Genomic DNA, 22,058 nt, shown 5'->3' on the forward strand with positions numbered 1-22,058 from the left:
AAATGTGAGCAGAAGGAATTGGAAGACATTACCAGAGAGAGTAATAGATGTGAGGAAGGGAAAAAAAGACAACAAAGTATTCCAAGAGTTGGGTTAAGAATGGACAAATTGATGGTATGCAACATATCATCAATCCTCTTTAGGCAGGCTGTGTTTCTGATCTTGGCTATGTGCTTGTTTCTCTTAACTCTTTTATTTCTCAGTCTTGGTTGGGTCTGGTCCCATGCGTGTTGGGAAGGATCCTTCCCTCTGGAAAGCTGAGGATCCCAGTAGCTCTGCAGGGTCCTTGGAAGAGCTGAGCACCAACCCACCAGGGCTGTATAAACTGGTAGAGTTACAGCCATGGAGCAACTGGCAGCAAAGGCAACCATGAGCCAGAGGGTCCCATCCATCAGTAATTCCAGCTTTCTTTAAACACTGATAAAGGCTCTGGAGGAGCTGGAGGAACAGTCTGTGCTCAGTCTTTAACAGGAAGGTCTGTGTTCAGGGAAACAGCGGGAGAGGAGTGTTGGTTTACAAAGTGAAGCTTAAGTGGCAAAGCCAAGGTGGGCCACGAGTTGTAGGACTGGAAAAGGTCAGTGGGTCACGTAAATTATGGGGTTTTCTGATTTTTCTGGGGTATAGTAGCAACTAAAAACCCCATGACAGGTCAGGGTATCACTGTGCTGTGCTAGTGCTCGTCCCCCCATATTGCAGGTGGGAATTGTTTTCTGCTGAAGAGCTCATGCCTGCTTTACAGGTTGGGCATATCTGACTTTATTCCTCCCTCTGGATTATGAAGGAGTTAGTGACATGGGGAGGATTAATCCCGTTCCAGGCTGATGTGGCAAAGGCCCTCTTCTGTCCTTCAGCTGGACGCAGTGGTCCAGCAGGCACAGCCTGATGCAAAGGTGACTTTGCTCTTAGGCTCACCCAGGCTGTGACAAATGCCAGCACAGCTTCTTAGGGGCCAGGGAACAACCCAGAGCTGAGGTGGGACCAGCTCTTCTTGTGACCATGGGGACCAGGATCCTCACTTGCATTCCAGTTCCAAAACTGAGCCTCCTCACCTGGGCCAGCGCAGATAGTCTTGAGCACAAATTCCACGCTGAAAGCTGTTGGTGGTACAGATGCATCTTAGTTTTTCTGCAGTTCAGTTTATTTAAACACTACAGTAGATGTCCCTGCTGTGGTCTATCTAACACCAGAAGCTCTGTGAAGACAAAGGCTTCAAAAAAAACCCCCGAAACCTGCAAATTCCTGTGACCAATTATGCTTGAGGGAAGGCAGAGAAAGCGGAGAGAAACTGCAGAACTTAACCTGGGTTAACTAAACAGACTTTTAAACTCTGTTTCAACATAAGACTTCTAACATTACCTGCTTGGCATGTCGTAGCCAGGGGTAAGAGCCACCACACAGTGCACAGTTAATCACAGAGCCAGCTGCCACCAGATACGCTGGGACATAAAGCTTGTAAGGGAGAGCGCTGTCTCCGACATCCTTTGTGACACAAGGAGAAAAATGAATAAAGGATGGGAAATCTCAGATGACAGGGCATACGCCAGCCACTAAATGAGGCTGAAGCCAAATTCTTCTGCAGAATGGCTTATGCTACAAGGTCTGCTTTTTTCTCGCACGCCCCCCATCCCCTACCCCACCCTCCTCCCTGACTATATGTAAAAGTGAAAAGGGTAGTGGTGAACTTAGTCCTCAGTTCTTTTGATTCTACCAACTATCTTTTTAACATATCAGTCTTTCCAGGACATGTGGAACTAAACTAAGGGCATCTTCTCCATGCCCTTGTGCTGCCATTGACATACCGAAGGCAGATCAATTTAGACTGTTACAACCTCCCCCTCTGCCTCCACTGGCTACCTGATTTTTCTTGCCCTTATTGCTTGCAGGGTGATTTCTTGACCACAACATCCTGTTTTTCTCTGCTGACATGGACAATGAGGAGCAGCTCTGGGGCTGGGCCAGCCCTACCTGCTTTCCTCTGAGATTTGTGTGTTCTCAGCAGTCAAGCCCAGACTTGGGACTTTCGGTGCCTGCTTTTGGACTTAGCTTTGGTCAAACTTCTGTTGATTCCACCAGATTCCCTTTCAGAAGTTCCTCTTGAAAACTAAACATCTCTGAAAGTCTGCAGTGATTCCTTATAGCTTCTTTTTCTGTGTGTCTCTGCAGGGACCTGAATGAAACACTGGAGGAAATGTAGAGGTTTTTTGGACAGCTTCGTGGTTAAATACGCTTGACAGAGACTTGAGAGTGTTCTTTCCCCAGCTCTGTGTTACTGACCTCCAACAAACCGTTTTATCTTTCTGTTTCCTATCTGTGACAACGATAGAAATGTTCCCTTTCGTTCTCCCTTTGTCTGTCTTATCTATTTATATTTTAAGGTCTTTGGGGCAAGGACTGTCTCCTGACTGTACAAAGCCTGACAGACAAAGGCATTGACCTTATTTGGGATCTCTAAGTGTTAATGTGATAACGGCACCAGAACAGTGGATGAGAGCAAAATAGCAACACAGTCTATTTTGGAACAGAAAGCAAAGTATTTTCCCTTCCTTGTAATAGCTTTTGGGATGCAACAATTAGGGCATCGAACAGAAAGCACATAGGACTACAGGAAAAACTGCCTGTTCCAAAAAACACCCTGAAATAAACAGTTTTGTCAAAATTGAGGTTATCTTCCTAGACCTTCTGGGTTTGGGGTTTTTTTTGGGGGGGTGATGGGATTTCTTTTGACTTAAAACAAACCTGAGAAGGGGAAGACCTGCAACATATATTTGTAGCTTGCCAAAGCTTTTAAGTCACTTGGGGTGTTGAGGACTTGGGTAACAGCAGCTTTGCCACTGTAGAAAGCTTCTGGGAGTATCTGGTCCGCGACTCCTTGCTTGAGCCTGTGCAACTGTGTGTGGGGCTGACTGTTACCCAGCACTAGTGAAATGTCCCGGACTATTTTCAACCATATAAGAATGTTTTGGTGCAGTTGTGTCTCCTGGAAGAGGTTTTCTTTCTGTTGCAATGCAGAGGAAAAACTTGCAGATTTTGCTAGGAAACAGTCTTCTTCACCTCAAGAAGGGGAAGGTCCTCTCATCTCTGCAGGTAACCTGCATTTTCACACAGGATGGGAAAAAGCGTTAATATGCTGTTCATTAGGAATTTAAAAATTCTGCTATAGCCTCTTGCATCCTAATCTAAATACATGTCACCTCTTTCTGTTGCAGAGATTCAAACAAAAATAAAAATGTTGATTTTTAAGGTAAACTCAGCAGGAAAGCCTGCTTTCTCTCTTCAGTAGTAGATGTCGGCATGACCTCCTAAGACGTGACTTTTTTTGTTAATTTAATACTAAATTCCCATTAGATGAAGCACAATCTGAAGACACAACAGGAGAATGGCAGAGGAGGGGAATCCAAGCAGCACTTAATGTCGTCTTTACTTGTGTTTCATGCTGAAAGATCAGATCAGGTAGTGAATTATTAATGCTGCGGTCTGGCACAATCCTGGGCGTGCAGCCTGCCAAAACGTAAAAAGTCCATTGCGAAGGCAGGATATTGGGTCCCGTCGGTGCAAACAGGCGTGCTTCCATGTTTGAAAGTTCACAGTGGGGAGAATTCAAATCAACCTCTGAGATTGGCTGCAGATTAAACTCCTCCATTTTTAATTAGTTGCTGCGCAGAGGACCTCATGTCAGGAAAAAGTAACACTAAACCCATGGAAATATCCATAATAATTGTCCTCCAGATTCAGTCATTGTCGGTGGGGTAAAACATTAACATCCTTTTATCGTGCTTAAGCATTTGCTTGGTTTGGGTTTTTTTTTTCTGCAGTCCAACAACTTTAAAGCCTAATGAGTTAAGAATTGCCTAGGATGATAATGGGGCTGCTAAGACTCTTTAATGATTGGCATGGCTCATGAAGGGGGAGAAACAAAACTGTAGGAGGCTCCCTGGGGAAGGGGGTAAGGCCACAAAGGGTTGAGTGGGCAACTTGGAGAAAGGGACTGTTGCTTTCACACAGTTAGGTGTTTAAAGGAAGACAAACCCTGGCCACAGCTGACTAATTTTGGCTAATTGGAACCTGCATGGGTCAAGGCCTGGAGGCCTTGCTGCTGTTAGGTCAGGGCAGCATCCATCACTGGCCTCTCCTCTGAACAGCAGCCCATCCACAGCCTGTGACAACGGATACAAGATGGAAAATTGGCAGAAAACTATTCCTTGGGGAAGAGCACTTTGCAGCCATTTGTCTTGGTGCTGCTTTCCTGTAGCCGGGGTAGGCGATCAAGAAAGTGCCTGGGTGGAGCAATCTCATGGGATGTCCTTGCTTTTCCTCTTTCTTCGGGGCCAATTTATCACCATGGAGCCTAATCTCTTTCCCTTCTCTGCTGACTGATTAGCTACCGGTCAACCACCGCCCATCTCCTAACTGAAATTCCAGTTAAAAACTTTCAGCTTGATGGTGGTGGGTATGTGGGCTTTGATCCTTGGCAGGGGTGGCTCCGGTTTGGGGCTTTGCCATAGGAGCAGGTTGCGCAGCTGAGTGATTCGAATTGCTTGGGTGAATTTTTGCTTCCAAACCGTGAATAAAAGAGTCTTTCTTGTGTAGCAACACTTCCAGAAGTGCAGAATCCTTCTACAAAAGGATGGAGGCCTTTGTGGTGGGTGCATGGATGCGTGGGCTCAGCTATGGTAAGAGGTGTGGGGTGATACCGTGTCCGCTCACTCCTGCCATCTACTGCAGTGTGGAGGGCTGGTCTGGTTTTAGGCAATGATTTGTCACCCAAACACATTTATCCTAAAATACTTCAGGCAAAAGTGTATTTTCGATAACATCTCTGCCTGTTTCTCTCCAAAAATCTGATTGCAGTCCAAAGTTGTTTGAAACAATTATTATTTTTGGTAAACATAGTGCTTTGGCTTGGACAGAAGGCTCCTTAAAGACTTTTTTTTTTTTAAGAATAATACTATTTTGACTAAAATGCAGGACAGGGGAGGAGGGATGGTTCAAGTGTTCCCAATATAAATCTCATGGTAACCTGAGAAGTGGTTAATAAAAGTTTCAGCCTGTCTTTTTTTAATAGTATTGAAGGAGTAGTTTAAGAGATTTTTTAGTTGTTGGTGGGGTTTTTTGGTTGGTTGTTTTACTTTTTAAAAAGAAATGCCAGGAGGACCTGTGAACCTCTCCAACAAACTTTGAACCAAACTCACTTTTCTACTCCGTTTGTTGTACAACTCTAGCAAAGGGAGAGGTTATCTGATGCTCTGGAGTTTCAAAAATCAGGGATGTCTAGATCTGGTATTTTCCACCAGCACCTTTTGGTATTCAGTGCAACGTGGGATTGGATAGTGATTATAAATCAGAGCTTTTCTTCAAAATAAACATGAATATGAAGCAAACCGAGAAGAATTTGGATGAAGGATGTAAAACCTTTCTGAGACTGTTGGTGCCTGCTGTTTCCCTTTTCTACACTTGGTTTCTGCTGTGATGTTGTTGCCCTTTGACATTTGCTAAAACCAGTGAGTGGAGGAAATGACACTATGGCATTTATTAACCTGCAGCGTGGATGTTAAACAGAAAAGGTTTCCCTGAGAGGGGGATATAGCTATTCTGTGAGAAATAGCCCTTGAGAGTTTACCTGGATGTAAAATACTATGAAATGGGCTTATTATGAAAATAATACCAGGCTGCAATGCAGTTGTGATTACAACATATTACAGCAGTTCTTTAGCCATCAAAGTCTTTCATGCTCTGCGAGGCGAGGTCTGCTTTATTCAGGGTTTCAGCTCCAGGTATGTAACTTCCTTGCAGCTGACATCCAGTGTCACGGATGTCAAGGATCACCCGATCCTTGCACAAGTAATCTGATGTCTTTGGAACGGGATGGTCAAAGAGACACCTTTCCCTTGAGTGAGCTTTACTCAGTGCTCTCCATTAGATTTTATTCTTGTAGTACATTTCAGACAAGATCAAAGCAGCAAAAGTGAAAGGAGAAACAGTTTTGGCTTGAATTATGCATTTTAAAAATAAAACAAAATTCTTACATATCTTTTGGGAGCTAAGTTAATAGTCTCATGAAAATTGAAGGAGAGGCATGCTGCTCTTTGGATGTCCGAGACAAAAAAGCATCAGGGTGGACCTGTTTCTCCTGTTCCCTTCTCTGAGGAGAACAGAGATAAATACATTCCCATGGGATGAGCTACAGAAGAGGGCCAGGGTGGAGAAATACGTTCACGTCTCTTTCTTCTCATCCTCCAGGCAGCAAGGTCCCATCCCAGGGAATTTCTTGGTGCCAAACGATACCTGTGGCTGAGCACCTTCTGGGCAGCCTTTAGGCCATAGGACTAACATCTGCCATTTGTGTTCTCTTGTTCCCCTCCAAGTGTGAGACTGAGACTTTGAAACAATTGTTATTTTCAATTGTACTAAGTCAAAGAAATGCACTTTATGCTTGAAGGTACGAGGGCTCCAGGAAATTCTGCTCAGCCAGGACAGACCTAGAATCCCCTTAACGTAAGGGTAGGAGGATCCTAGAATGTCAGAGAAGTATTACATGGGAGAGTGATACATGTGCTGCTCTTGTCTCATCTGCCCAGCATGGTGAGGACCTGCAGGGAGACTGCTGAAGGAGGAAATGGGAGGGGGTGGCAGTTTGCTTCTTGGTGTTTCTGTTGAAAGAGCTCTTCTTCCTACAGAATTCTTTCCTCTGCAGAGCTCCCTGGTGACTCGCCGGCAGGGACGGCACAGCTGACACGCTGCTGTCCAAACCGATGAGAATTTGAAATCCCAATGGGTTTCTTGAAAAGCGTCAGCAGTTCCTGTGGGCTTTACAAATGAATATTTGTGCAGACTCGTGAGTTAATCTGGTTAATAGAAGTGTGAGAGCAGCCTTTTTCACAAAGCGTGGAGGTCAGTAAAACAGCACAGAGCAAAAATGGAGGGCTCAGTTCTCCCGAAATATAGGCTGGGGTCCTCCACCTTCTCCCAGGCCAAAACATTAGTTTTGGTTTCCAGTTTGGTCTATTTATTCCCTTTCTCCTCTTAAGCTGATTTTTTGTTTTTCTTTGTTTTCAAGACTACCTTTGCAGTTGACATTTATAAAAGCTTTGGATTTTTTTTTTTTTTCTGTTAAACCTAGCCTTTTGCTGATTAGTAGTTTTGTGTGTGTGTATATATATATATGTGGAACACAAAGTATTTCATACTTCTTGAGTGTGTAGTCACTCATGGAATACATATATAATATATTACCCGCCGTCTATGACATTGATGTATGTGAGCCCTAGGAATAGGGAGTGATCATTTAAAATGAAATTTGAACCAACTTCCCTTGAGGTTCAAAAAAATGTCAGTCAGCTTTAAAGCTGCCTGTCTTTCGTGTTGCTGCACCTTTCCTTTCTTTGAAGGGAGAAGAATTGGATGCCCCGACATTCGTGGTGGGCATGTCCACTTCGTGCGATGCAGCATAGGGCTGGGATTGATGAGCAAGACCAAACTGTCTCTCTGGGATTGGAAAGAACATGGTTGCAGGAGGATCGTCCTGTGTCTGGTTGACTTCACGGTGCTGAGAAAAGGGGCTCCCTCACATGAAAGAGCAGCATAGGGTTAACGAAACTTTACTGCATTTGGGACCTGAGCTGGTCTCCTTGTGCTCCTTGCTCTCTGCAGCGAGGCTGTACCAACATAGCTCTCATGGTGCTTGGTCCCCCGTGCAGCAAACTCGCTCAAATTGCACTTTACTCTAGCTCTTTTGTTATATCTAGTCCTGTAAATAAGTGAAATTAATGCTGTGAAGACCGAAGTGTAGCTGGAGAAAGTGTTGCGCTAAATGGGGATGGAAAAGCTGCTTTCTATGGCCATGACTCTTCAGTTTGGAGATGAGAAAGCTGAGATGCAGTGTGGGAGAGGTTTGCAAAATGATGAAGCAGGTTCAAAGGGGAATTTTACAAAGTCATGCACAGCAGCATGGACACTAAATGGGCACTAAAATGACTGGATAGGGATGTGACTTTAGTATCCCACATTCAGCAGTTGTGTATGCTTGATGGGTACTAAAGGAAGGAGCTGCAGAAAGTGGCCAAGCTCATGTCCTCTCTCTAAATAGCAATTCCTGTTGCCAGTCTCAGAGAGAGATGACCATCCAGAGCAAGACAGTTTGAGCCAGAAGAGCATTTTTATGTGTTCTAAAGCAGCTTTAAGAGCTGTGGAGAAGCGAAACAGGTCCGCGTTTAGGACCAGTGCTAGGGGCAAAGGCTTTGCTGGCAAATCTAGTTTAGCTCAGTCCAAACTCCTTTGCTACAGAGCCGGCAGGTAGATCTCTTTTCCATATGGAGAGCTGGAGGGAAAGGGCAGATGTCATGCTGGTGTCAACTGTTTTATACATTTGGAAACATTCAGGTTTTATATTGAATCAGAGCTTTAATTGGCTGATTTTTAATCATGCTGCACACTTGGAAAAATTCACCTTTTTATTAGATTGGCTTTTGTAATTTCTCAGCCCTGGTTGAGGCAGGGGAACCTGTAGCATTGCTTTAGACTTTCAAACTCACTCCCTCATCTTACACAGCCAGAAAATCTGTGTTGCGTGTTTGCTGATTTAGGAGTTGAAGTAGCTAGTAGAGGAAAAGAGCAAAACACAGCAGAGCCTTAAGGTTCATCATTTATCTGAAGAGATGCACATTTATCTCTTTGCTAGAAGTGGCAGTATTTTAAAAGACTCTGAGTGTGAAATGATTAATCAAACAGAAAGAAAAGGGTGTTCCAGAGAGTTTGGCAGGACACAGTCGAGAAACGATGCTTTCCATCCCATTGAAATGCAAATACTCCAAAACACAATCCCTTCAAAAGCCCAGCATTATGTGTTTCTGGGCATCCTTGTTATATGCTTATTACCTTTTTTTTTTTTTTTCTTCTATGATCACTAGCTAGGTAGGGAGTGCTTCTGCCGGAATACGGCAGTAGGAGAATTAAACTGATGTCACACAACCAAAGACACTATGGCTCAATTTACAAACGATTTGCCTCCTTATCATTAGGGATTTTTATGTTATGTCTCTTTTTGCAGACCCAGCCTCCTGACACCAAAGTGGCAAAATCCGTTTCAGATGTGACAGCCGTAAACAGCCTGGAGTCAAAATGATTTCATTTTGTAGACACATTTGAAAAAAGAAAAAAAAAAAAAAAAAAAAAAAAAAAAAAAAGAAGGGCTCAAACTGTAGTTATAATACTCTTACACCCCCCGTCCTTGAGCAGAGATCTGCTGAGAGCTAGGAAAGGTTTGCCCCGGGTGCTGGTTCAATGGGCTGGGCTTTTGCAGGCTCCAGTGGCTTCCAGGGAAGCCCAGCCGTTGGCACATCTGCAGGTCCTGCCAAAGCTTGGGTTTTGAAGGTGTAAAAGCGGGGCAGGTGGTCAACATCAGGGCTAATGGGCCAGAAAGGCTTTTAGAATAAATATCAGCCCCTTGGAGAGTGGTTGTGTTCATGGCAGCAGGGGTAAATTAGCTCAGAGTAAAATCCTGGCTTCCCCAAAAACTCAGGGCCAAGTGTGTTTTGGACCATGTATTGCCAGAGAGAAGGAAATGGGAGCTGTTGTATCTCCTCCTCATCCTCATGGAGAAGCCATGGGGCACTGTGGAGGAAGACATGGGATTTTAGGGGACCTCGGCTGAGTCCCCTCATACACGCCGGGTCTGATCTATGGCTCCGTCAGGGAGGGGGGACTGGGAATCTGGTTCCTGGGGGTTTCTGGTGGAAACTGGATGTTTGCACAACCTTGTACCACTGTCTGCACCCCCTAATCTCACTGGGGTTTGTTTTCAGTGGGACTTGCGGAAGCTGGATTGGATCGATCTGAAACTTTTTGGGGCATGGAAAGAGGGAAATGAAGGCGATGGGTTTGATTTGGGTTTTTTGTTTTTCCACTCGACCATCTGGTCCTGAGTCAGTCAGAAAATATTCTGTTGGCTTTAAGTTTTTAATTCTTTCTAGAAATGAAGTTTGTTCTCACTTCAAAAATAAGGATATTGCTTCAAAGTAAAATTGAAATATTTTGCTTTGAAAACACCAATATTTTTATTTTATGGATTTTTCTTCTCTTTTGCAACCAAACTATATTTCAAATTTAAACAATTTGAGTTTGCAGAAAAGTGTGCTTTTTGATGGATGATGCGTTCATTTGAAACGCTTGCCCAGCTCCAGATGGCAAATAACACCTCTGGGAGGTAGCTATGATGATATACCTTGAAATCACCCACAGAGCTGGCTGGGGGAAGCTGGGGGACATTCAGGGCAGGAGCTTGGGTTCACCCAAGCCCTGTTAACCAGCGCTGAGAGTTAACATATGGACAGGAGACCGGAGGGGCCAGATGCAGGGACACGTAATTTACTGCCTTGCCTGGGGAGATTGGCCTAACAGGGACTGCGGTTCTACAGCAGGGGCCAAATTAAAATCCTTTGTGATGAGAAGTCTGAATTTGATGCGAGGCAGCAGCAGCAGACCCCCATTTTCGCCTCTGGCTCCGAGCTGCCTTTTTTTCTCCCCTGATTGAATCTTGTAGCTTGTCTACGTGTGGGTAGGCTTTAGTCCCGAACAGGCTTTTATTTCTTTGGGTAAAAGGCCAAAATTAATACCGTTTTGTAATAATTTACAGTGACCCAGGGAGGTCTACCATGCCAAAGGCAACAGCATTCACCCACTAACCACCTCGAGTGAGACCCTGGCCCCACCGATGGGAACGGCAGCAATCCCACAACTTTTATGGTGTTGGGCTTTCACCCTGCTGCTCCAGGAACGGAGCTTGGGCGTCTGCTCAGGAGGTGATTCTGACATTGGCACCAAAACTTTTGGATCCTCTTCCCTGTGCTATGTAGGAAACTTTGATTTGGATGTCCATTGGTGACTGTTCTTAGCAGAAAGTCACAAACTGGTTGCTGGTTGAAAATGGTAGTTACCTCCTTTTTTCTTTCTTTTTTTTTGGTCTTTCTTCCCCATTAGAAAAAAAGCAACTGTATAAACTCTGCATGGTTAGAAATCTTCCCATGAGCAAAGCCCTGAAGTGGACATTATGGTTTTGATCAGGAATAAATTGCTTATAAAAAGGCTGATAATCCAGAGATCTGGGTGATAATCCTAATTCTCTTGTAGGATTTCTGTGTGATATTGGATAAATCACTGAATGACTCTTTGCCTCTCTCTCTCTCCCTGGCTGAGAAACTGTGATGAATAACACCCAGGCCATCCACACAAGGGCTGAGAGGCTTAATTGTATGATGTTTGCAAATGTGAAATGTGCTCAAACAGCTTTGTCTATGTAAAGAGCTCTGTGCGATGGATGCTGGCTAAGCAAGACATTAATATTGTGCTGTGTGGCTGCAGAGAGGAGGAGGAGGATGGGGCTTAGTGGGCAGAGTGGGTCTGTGCAATCGCAATTTGAGGAATTGTTTCGATGGGCTTGTGTTTAGCTTTGTCTGGAGGGCTCTTCTTCCTCTCGTGCTGCCTTTCTCTGAAGGGTAATGCTCAGGGGCGAGGTGACATTAGCAAAACCTGCGTCTGGTCCTGCTGTGCCGGCGGGGAGCTCGTGTCCATCGTCTCACTTTCACAGCGATGCTCAGTCCTTGCAAACAGAGCCGGGAATGCAATAACAGCAAAAACATGCTCCTTTAACCTGCTCGGCACCAGTGTGTAAAATAATACCCCAGATAGGTGCTCTGAATGCTTTTATAATTTATTCATTCAACAATTTCTTTTGATGTAGTTAATGTTGTATTTCCCTGGCCAGGGCTGGCACATGAAGCGTGAGGAATCCTTATGGACAGATTGCTTTGCCTTTCCGAAAACAAACTCGTGTTATCTGCCGAGTGGCCTAAATGAGCTGAATCCTCTGGGACGCGGTGCTGGGCCGTGGGGGATGCACTGGCTGCCTGCTGGAGTGCCTTTAACCAGGGGAAAGGGTAAAAGAGAGGCCAGCATCCAGGGGATCCTCATCAGTCTTATTCAGGGCTGGTCAGCACCTGGGCTGTTTGTTCCTTCTCTCTTCCAGGGTTTTGAATTTATGTAAATATCAACAAATGGGGGGGGGGGAAAGCATGATCGTTGCATAAATCTTCACTAGGTTGTATCCTTCCTGTTTTCTTCTACCCACTAAGAGACAAAACTTCACTTTATCCTTAATCGTGTTTGGTGCCTGCATTAGTTCTCTTGCAACAACGAAGTGCAGCAATGGGTGGTTTCCTCCAGTTGAATCTGATGAACTAGACTTTCATGATTTAGGACAAATCCTTCAAGTGCCAACCTAGAGGGAACAAAAGGGATGAATATAAGTCAGTGGCTTTGGAGGGAGATTTTTATTCTTTGACTTTTCGTGGCCTGGAGATCTCAAATTCCCAATTCACCCTAGTCCACTGAAGAGACTCAAGGTGTTTTTAAACAGAGGGGTCCCTGAAGTTATATTTTACCCCCAGACTGAGAACTCCAAGGGCAAGTGTTAATCTCAATCTGATTTCATGTGCAAAACAGCTGCTTGGATCTCTCGCCTTGCATCTGTCTCAGATGGGGCTGTTTTCTACCACTCTGTTTAGTGCAGCCAGAAAGTTAATTTAGTGCATATTGGGAAATTCCTCAAACGCCATGAGACTTAACACCATTTTTTTCCATCAAACCCTTGGAGTTTGTGTTGATATTTAGAGGTGTGAGACTGCAGCGCTGGGGAGTGGAATGTTTCACTAATTTATTGTAGGGAGATGATCTGGGGTGTTATCTCCATAGACCAAGCTGTTATTGTTTCACTTACAGGCTAAGTGCAATATAACTCAAAGTCACAATGCATTCCCTGTAATGCAAAACCCACAATCCTCTCCTGTGGCTGACACCTGAAGTAAAGTATGTGTCTGCCAGCCTCCTTGAATAATTTGCCAGTGTATTCTAATTGGGTTTATATAAGGCCCAAGTCTATTTATAGATGTGCTTTTAAGTGCATTATCCAGTGGTTAGGGTGCTGGGTTGGGAATCGTGACATGTGAGCTCTTGTGCTGACTCTGCTCCTGCCTCCGCTGGGGTTTTGGGTGAGTCTTTGATGGCAGAAGCGCCTGTGGGTCTCGTAGCCCGGCATTACCCAGCGCGGTCCCCACTGCAGACGGTGGGAAATGCCAGTGGGTTTAAATGCGAGTAACTTAATTGGAGTTAGAGAAAACGTTAACGTTCCTTCAAGTGCAAGGTCTGGGAAGGTCTGGTTATGAGAGAATCGCTCTCTTCGGCTCAAAAGAGGAAACGGGGGTCAAAAAGCGCAGAACTGTTGCTTTTGAGTTCCCAGGGCTCGGTCCCGGGGAGGTTTCCAGGAGGAAAGCGAGAGAACTCGGCAGGAGGGAGAGGACCCAGCTGGCCCCGTGCGAAGGAACGGCCTGTGGGTAGGGAGTGCTAACAGTTCAGTTCAGCACAAGAGCAGGGAGCTGGGTGGCATCTCAGCATCCCTTGACCAGCTATTTCAGGGAGACATCACCTGAGCTCAGGCATCTCCTGCCAGTCCCAGGGCTCCCCATCACACTCCGTTTTGGGGCACAGGCTGGGTCGGCAGTGGAAATGGCTGCAGAAAACGTGCAACTGGAGCAGCAGCCCATAACGGGGCTTCAAAGCGGGACACGGGGCTTCCGTGCTCAGCGCACATCGGCGTCTCCGTTATGACTAACCCATAAAAAAAAATACGGCTAGTGCAGAAATGGAGAAAACTGGGTAGGAGGGTAGCCCATGGGAGATGGCAGATGGGAAAGCAGCAGGGAAACGGGCAGCCTTCGAGCGTTCAGATGTGCTCGGTGCAGGCCTGCTGGGCAGGGTCCAGAGTCTGGTACTTATGGCAGCTCTGGCTCCTCTCCAGTGGGTTCGCAGGTGATTGAGAAATGTTCCTGTGATAAATAGTCACGTCAAGCCCCTAAACAGTAAAGTGCTGGCAGAGGGCAGGGAAGGGCTAAGAGGTTATGTACACCCTCCCACCTTGCTGCTGGCCCAGTCAACAACAGCCCCGTGCCCTGATATCACCCGTGTGATTGAATCCGTCCAACTGCCGTGGGCTGGAAAAAGGGCAAGCTTTGACCTCGCGGTTGTTAACTAGGATATCTTGTGCCAGTAGATGAGCTGCAGCATAATGACACGTACACATGGGATGTATTTTCTCCCTCCCTCTCCATAGGATGGCTCTGCTTTTTTTTGAAAAAAAAAAAACCCACCAAACAAACAAGCAAACAAAAAAAAACAAAGCCCAAAAAAACCCTGACTTGTTTTCCCATTAGCCCCTGGGGCAACATGGAGTAATGCACCCAAAGATGGGTGGGCTTGGGTGTTTCAGGGGCATGATCGCTCCTGCCCTACACAGTGAGATCTCAGACCCCTTTGTCTTGGAACCCAGAAGCTGTTTTAAGGCTCGGTCCCACTGAAACTCTGCTCTGAAGATAGCTGATGGGCTGAGAGCAAGGCAGACAAGAGGTGGGGACACAAAAAGGAGCCTCAAGATGGCATATAAACCAGATCTTATTTAAAAAGAAAAAAAAAAAATAAAAGCCTGATCCTGCTTCCTGCTTTTTATTGGAATGGAGGAGGTTACTCAGTAACCTGCATGTTCACAAAGGCACTTTTGTTCCTAATAGGTCCTGAGATGTTACGACCTAATGTGTAACTTCATAGTTGACTCATGTAGCAGCATCGAGGTTACTGTGTAGGGACATGAAATCGCTGCTTCTTAACGACACCGTGAACCAGCAGCCCCGGCACCCGCAGTGGGGAGCAGGGAATGTGCCAACCTGAGCGTGACAGCGGCAGCTCCGCCGAGCTCGGGGCAGGGCAGGATCCGGCATCCTGCATCAGGCATCTTGCATCAGGCTCGTCAACAACGGGGAGGGCTGGCTCCAGAAAAACACCCTCTGTGCAGTGGGCTGGGACGCAGGGGCTCAGCACCCAAAATGCCGAGATGTGAAGCCACCCGAATGTGCCTGGGAGGTGCTGGCATGAGTCGGACACTCCATGTAGCCAGAGGAGTTGGTTTGTTCAGAAAAATGTAAATTGCTTAATGTGTTTTATATTTTTTAAGGTGTTTTATATTTTTAAGGTGCTTTATATCTTTTAAGGCGCTTTATATTTTTTTTAAGCAGTTGGCTTTAAGCAAAGGAGGGGCATCCCCATTAGAGAAAGGCTTCCTCTACACTGTAGGGAAAAAAAACAGTGTGGACAAATTAAACCGGTTCGTGGGAAAAGGTACAAGCAAAACTAATGCTTTATCTCCTTCCCCAGCCAGCCTCCAGCAGCATCGCTTGAGCTCTCCTTCTTACCTGAAGTTGTGAGTGTCACTGATACTGAGATATTGTTTGCTTTTCTAATCCCAGCAGGAGATTAGTTTGAAGCACAAGGACCAGGAGCCTCCATAATACTAGACCTCGGCAGCGAAACTGCAGCTGATGCTGTTATTCAACTCGGTCACCGAGTCTTTGAGGAATTATTCTGCATTATTTGCTTCTCTTGTATCGCATGGCAGGAAGCGCCACAGGATAATTACTCACATTAGAAATGCTTCCTTTGGTCTGTTTTGAACATTTGACGTTTCATCTTCCCGGGTGCCCTGTGTCAGAGGAGCGTCCCGTGGACTCCAGGGCTCTTTCGGGGTGTTTCCAGGGAGGGGTGTCCCAGAAAGAGCTGAGAGAACCCCAAAATGCTGGTGACAACAGGGCAAAGATCACTGAAGATGGAGACAAGGTGATGCCAGCTGGTCTACTGCCATGTTTTGTACCTCCTTGTATTTTAGTGAAAATGTCTAATAGCAGCCCCAGTTTTAGTGGAAAATTTCCTTTCTTAAAGAAGGTGTATTAGGAAATAAATGAAACAGGGGCAGCGGGGGAACAAAACTGCAGAAAAAAAAATAAAAAATGGGGGCTTTGTTGCTTTCTTTTCCTGGACATACTTTCAATGCTTTTTATGATTTTATCAAATCCAAGTTTAGAGAAAGCGCTTATTCTCTAAGCTCATTTCCCCTCCTGCACATCCATATGGGGACGCACAGACTGGCCTGGGCTTGCCTGGCCCAGGAGCCCTGGGGGATTGTTTGCGATGGGTGGTCAAGTAGCGCCCATCCAGGCTGTGCGCCGGGTGTCTGGAGATCTTGTGTTAATTCAACACGAGTCTGCTCATCCCTAAGATAAATTGCTGAATAACAGCAAGAAGTGATTTACCCCCAAGTGCAAACTACAGCAAGTGGGATGAATCATCATAGAATTATAGAATGGTTTGGGTTGGAAAGGACCTTAAAGATCATCTCGTTCCAACCCCCCTGCCCTGGGCAGGGACACCTCCCACCAGACCAGGATGAGGTGAAACATCCCTTTTCTGGTGGCAGCAGTAGTGGTTTTCCAGCCACATGTTCATGGGTTTTTTTCACACGGACACTGCTGACCTTGTTTACTTTTCCTTTATCTACCCAGCCTTTCCAGAAATATTCTTGCATTTGTCAGAATAGACCAATTAAGTGGACCAAGCCCTTAATGAAAACCTTGACTTTTCTTTAACCTTCCTGGAGAATTGCTCGTTAGTGGGAAACAGTGCCCTTGGCTTGTGCACGCAGGCAGGAACTCCTCCAAAACCATGGTCAGGCGGGATGGTCCCAGCAGTGGGAATCCCAATTGGCCTTTTCTTACGGACCCTGATATCTCCGAAATGGCAAAAATAAACCTTTGGTGCCCTGCCAATGATTTGCACCTGTGAGATCTTTCTAAAGAAATAGCTGAAATAAGTAATTTCCAGAGCAACGGCGTCCCTGGGTTTCAGCTCTTCAGCAATAAAGGGCTCTCAGTGATGCACAGGGAGGGAGAAACCCCTTTTGCTTCTCCCCCTTCCTCCCTCTCTGCGCCTCAGTGAGAAAATGGGTCATTTCATCCTGTGCCACCAGCAAAATGATAAGAAAAGCCATTTTTTTTCCTGCTGTCCAATTTTAGGCTCTGAATGCTTTGAAAAGTTGGACTCCTAACAGAGAGCATGAGTTTCCTTTACTCTCCACATCTCCAACTGCTTTGATTCCTCACGCGGGCAGAGGGCTCATGCTCTCTCTCCCCCTTCCCAGCTGTGTTACCACCAAAATCACCAGGTTTCAGTTATTTTTATTCCCACCCCAACGAAAGGAGTGAAGAGCAATAGCAAAACTCACCCCCCCTGTGGCAAGCCTTGCAGTGCTATGTTGTACCGGTGGCAGCCGTGGCACCAGGGGGCAAGGAGACGTGCCCACCCCCCAGAGATAACACACAGGGTGGCTACCTTTGGAGGAGACAGCGGTACCCAAGCACAGACACCCACTCTGGTGCCTTTCTGTGCCCTTACCCTCAGCATCCTTGGCATGTTCCCACTGCTGTGATGTCCATCCCTGTGTAATACCTGTAACACACTTCAGGCTTGTCTTTAGTAGGCTTGGATTCTGCAAATATTTCGGTGTGTGCTTAAGATGCACCTATGCCCAGTGCTGAGCCTGTGCCTGGCAAACACTGCATCCAGGATCTCCGGCTCTAAGATCTTAACTCCTTGGGGCCTACAGGAAAGTTGGGGAGGGGCTTTTTACAACTGCATGTATCAATAGGATGAGGGGCAATGGCTTCAAAGTGGAAGAGCGGAGATTTAGATGAGATATCAGGGAGAAATTCCTCACTCTGAGGGTGGTGAGACCCTGGCCCAGGTTGCCCAGAGAAGCTGTGGCTGCCCCATCCCTGGAGGGGTTCAAGGCCAGGTTGGATGGGGCTTGGAGCAACCTGGTCTGGTGGGAGGTGTCCCTGCCCAGGGCAGGGGGTGGGAATGGATGGTCTTTAAGGTCCCTTCCATTGCCAAACCCAAACCATTCTATGATACTTTTTGTTACCCCGGGTTTGTGTAACACTGGCCACTTGCAGCCCCTTAGTCTGATTGTCATTAACTATAAGCTTTGCATTATTTACAGAAAAAAATGAATTACATATGCACATTTCACCAAATAGTCTGAGCATCTGTGTGAAGATCCTGGAAGTGCTTCTGACTGAGTACTGTTTGTAGTGGTTTTTAAAAATAGGCTTTTTATTATTTTAATTCATTAAAACTTGAGAAAATATTTCTCATCTTCCAAGTTGTTTTGATATCATTTGGAAATAAATGGTTTTGCAAACCTATTAGAGACAAATCTTGGAATAATTAGAATAAATGGAACTGAAGTTCACAGCTTCATGAGGCTTATTTTTTTTTTCCTTCCTTTCTCTCCTTATGCTCCACACAGCAATTGTTCCAGTGGGAAACAGGTGGGAGAAAAATTGAGTTTTCATTGCATTCATTTCTAATTATTGCTTTTTATCTCTAATGTGTGTGGAAACCTTAATCTTTGAACTCCAGTGTCAAAATATATTTGCAAGATAGATCAAATTAAAGTAATTCCTCCCCTTTTTTCTTCCAGCATTGTAATTGCTCTGTTTTATTTATATATCATGAACAGATTAACATTTAATCTTTCGTGTTGTATTCGCATCCCAAATGACCGTGTGCTGGGTAGAAGGAGAGGGTGAAGCAGTGGAAGGTGTGTTGCATTTCTGGGTTTGGTGATGCTCTCCTGTATTTGAAAGAGGTGACGAATGAGCGATGTGGGGCCAGGTGAACTGGGTTTCACCCAGTTTTGATTGCTGGGTGCTCCGCTTACGTAGTACTGTGTTATGTGGTGAAAAACAAAAAAAAAAGATAGCACCAAGGGTGGACTTTGGTTACAGACAAGCTGCAGACTTGAAACAGCACCAGAATTAGCCCAAACTCTTACTGAAATGCAGGACGCTGCTAATAACTGGAAATGGAACAAAAAAAATGTACCTGTTAACCGTTATAGTCTGTTTTACTTGCATTCATATCTGGAGTCTTGGTTCAAATCTTACATGGTAATAAGCCAAAGTCAAGTCTTGACGTGGTCTTGAGTTGAACCTTGTTTAGATCAAATTTAGACACAGATACCTGGATCATAGGGCAGTGTTTAAGCACAGTCACTAGCAAAAGGTGGAGGTTTAAGAGGTTTGCTTGTAAAACAGATAGAGTCCTGGCCTGACTGTGTCCTCCCCAAGAGCCCGGTGGCCCAGGCAGGACACGGCTTTGGAAATAAAAATGTGTTTTCATGCAAGATGAGGGCTGTGTCGAGGGACAGCGGATCTCCTTTGAGCTTTGTTTTCTGGCTGCAGATGCAAAGAGCCTCCTTTTCCATTGCTGTTTCCTAGGACCTTTTTGGGTTTTCCCGATTTGATTGCTGGGGCTCTTACCTGCTGCTTTCAGGCTGCATTTGAGAAGTCTCCTAGGTGTTTCTCTGAAATTATTTTCTTTTTGTTTCCTCTTTCAGCCCAATAAGGGAGCATTTGGTCAGCAGGCCCAAGAAGTGTCCACCCTTTGTTACTGCTGCCCTCAAAGGCCCCTCAGTAACCACTGCCAGAGAAAGTTGGCCCCCAAGGCTTGAATTACAGTGAAGCCATGGATAGAAAATACACCATGAAATTTTATGGCTCCTGCGAAGGGGCTGCCATCTGCTTTTTCTTCTCCCCCCCCCCTTTTTTTTTTTTATAGCCATTCCACAGTCTATTAAACCATTACTGTCTGCTCCCCCACTTCCCGCCAAGTTCCAAGTGTCCAGTTCAAAATACAACACTTTGGATTTCAAAGCAGCCCTTGGGAATTCCCCAGATCATTCATGCTGTACAGACCTTTACTGATCCTGGAAATTGAAATGTATTTGTTCACATTTTGTTCACATCCATGGGTACATATTGCCCTCAGCCCCTCAACCCCTCTCCTCCACTTGCTCTTTCTTCAGGAAAAAATGAAAAATGTTGCCGAGATGAGCTTGAGCAAGAATTTCTGTGTCTGATTGTGTCTTGCTGGTCCTTTGTAGAGAGATAGTCGGCAATTGCAGCCTGAATGATGCTTGTCAGGCTCCTCCTGCTACGGGAGGCGAAGGCTGCAGGTACTCCGCAAGGCAACCTGCAAGTTTTATGAGTACTTTCCACTCGAAGACTTGGCTGGCTCCAAACATTAAGCGTGAGTCCCACGTCCTCTGTCTCCTCTTGCTTTCCTGTAACCGCTGCTATTCTATCTCCTCGCTGTCGTCGTATAAAAAGGGAACTGGATTCCACTTGTTTCTGGAAATCGCTTTCGCACATGTTGTGCGGCTTGCTATTTCTTGTGATGGCAGGGTTTTCCCTTTCCTTTAAACATTTGGGTAGGTTTCATATCTCCCTCCCCCTTTGTTTTTTTTTCTTGCTGGAAGGTGGAACAAAACCCCTTCAGCTGTGGCAGGTGGAGCCACCGGCCAAACGCCCAGGGACCACCGGGTGCCCGGCATCGCTCTGCAGGGACCCTGTGGGGCTGCATCCTGGTGCAAGGTGCTGCTGAGAGCTCCCTCCTTAACCTGATCCATCCCCAAATCAAAACAGCTTTCCATAGTGAACGTGTCTCTGCAACTTAGGAATCTATTGAAAGGGGATTTCCAGGTGCCAGGGTGTGTGTTTTTTTGCCTTTGATTACAAAATAGCTCTCCTCTGGTCTCTGACCAGCTGGTAAAAAGCACAATTTTTTCTCAAGGTGATTTTTCACCCCACCCCTGTCTCCCTTTCCTGCCAGTCCTGCCTTGCACAAGGAGCCATGGGTGTCCTGCCAGCCTGGAATGGCCCAGGGCAGCGCTGATGTTGCGGCTACACCACCAGCAACGCCGCTGACTGCTTCGTAACCCGGCACAGATGGCTCAGACACACTCTGCTTTCAGGGAATTACGCTCTGTAGTTATTTCGAGATGCCGCAGGCTGGTTTAGGGCCACCTGCAGCATCTCGGGGAGGAGGGGAGTTTTCAGTGCTTAGCCAGCCACATTGAAATGCTGCGAGTATTTAATCTCCAGGCTGAGCACTCAGGGCTCTGTACGAGCATCTTCTTGCAAATTCTGCTTCCTCCGAGGCTCCTCCTTTCCATCCCCAATTCTTCGCTGGAAGCACTGCTGCCTTTTTGCAGCGCAGATGCCTTGTCTGGGGTCCGGAGAGCTGAGTAACCACTAGAGGGAGATGATAATGACTCTTAATATTTGTAATTCTCATGTTATCTGCAACAAATAACAATTAGCCTTTGCTGAAACAAGGCTAAAGTCACTCTCTGCAACACTTCTGTACATGGAGAGAGGAGGTGAGCCAGGACTTCTGGGTCCTTATTTCGGGGGGCATCTTTGGGTTTTTATTAACATAAATCACGCAGCCTCACTATTGCACTCTGTTCTTGAACCTCAAACGCAAAACTTGGTTGATGCCTCCATTTAGACTAACCAGGAGTTGTTCATGTTGTCTTCTGAAAAGCTATATGATATATGCAACTTATTTGCTGTTTTTCAGCTTTTCCACCTGGGGCAAAACCAGGTTTGGGAGCATCTGTAGTCACAGGCAGAGTACAAGGGTGCCTCCATTTCCTTATCCCTGATTTAAGCCAGAATTCAGTGTTCTTCTTTAAGGTAAAGACTATTCTGTGATACCGGTGGTTAACTGCTAATTTGAAAACTGAAACAAGAATGGTAAATAATTCCCACCCCAAAACATGGATCTTGCTTGGTAGTACATGGAAACACACACAAAATTGGTTTGAAATAAGTTCATATGATTAACTGAATAAGATAATTGTTTCCAGTGTGTTGCTCTCAAACATGTTTTTTCTTTTCTTCTCTTTTTTCCATCTTTCTCCTGTGATTAAAAAAAAAAAAAAAAAAACAGAAAACAAAAAGAAGGAAAGGGAAGGGAAGAAAAGCAAAAAGTAACTGTGTGCGTGTGTGAGGGAAGGATTGTTGAAAACTGAGACACAGTTTCTTGGTTTGAAACAATGTGAGAATTTTCATTACTCGAATTTAAAAAAAAAACCCCAAACCCTGAGCAAACTGAAACCTCATGTGCAAACTGTCAGATTCTTTCAGAAGCTATTTTTCACTTGAAAGCACTTGCTCAGAGAAAGCATTTTGCCCAGCCGTATTACGAACACAAAAGCTGCACCTAATTGGTTTATACGTTGACAGGCATCTTATTACTGAGAATACCCGTGCGTGTGCACC

The sequence above is a fragment of the Numenius arquata genome, chromosome 17, assembly GCF_964106895.1.
Source record: "Numenius arquata chromosome 17, bNumArq3.hap1.1, whole genome shotgun sequence".
NCBI lineage: Eukaryota > Metazoa > Chordata > Aves > Charadriiformes > Scolopacidae > Numenius > Numenius arquata.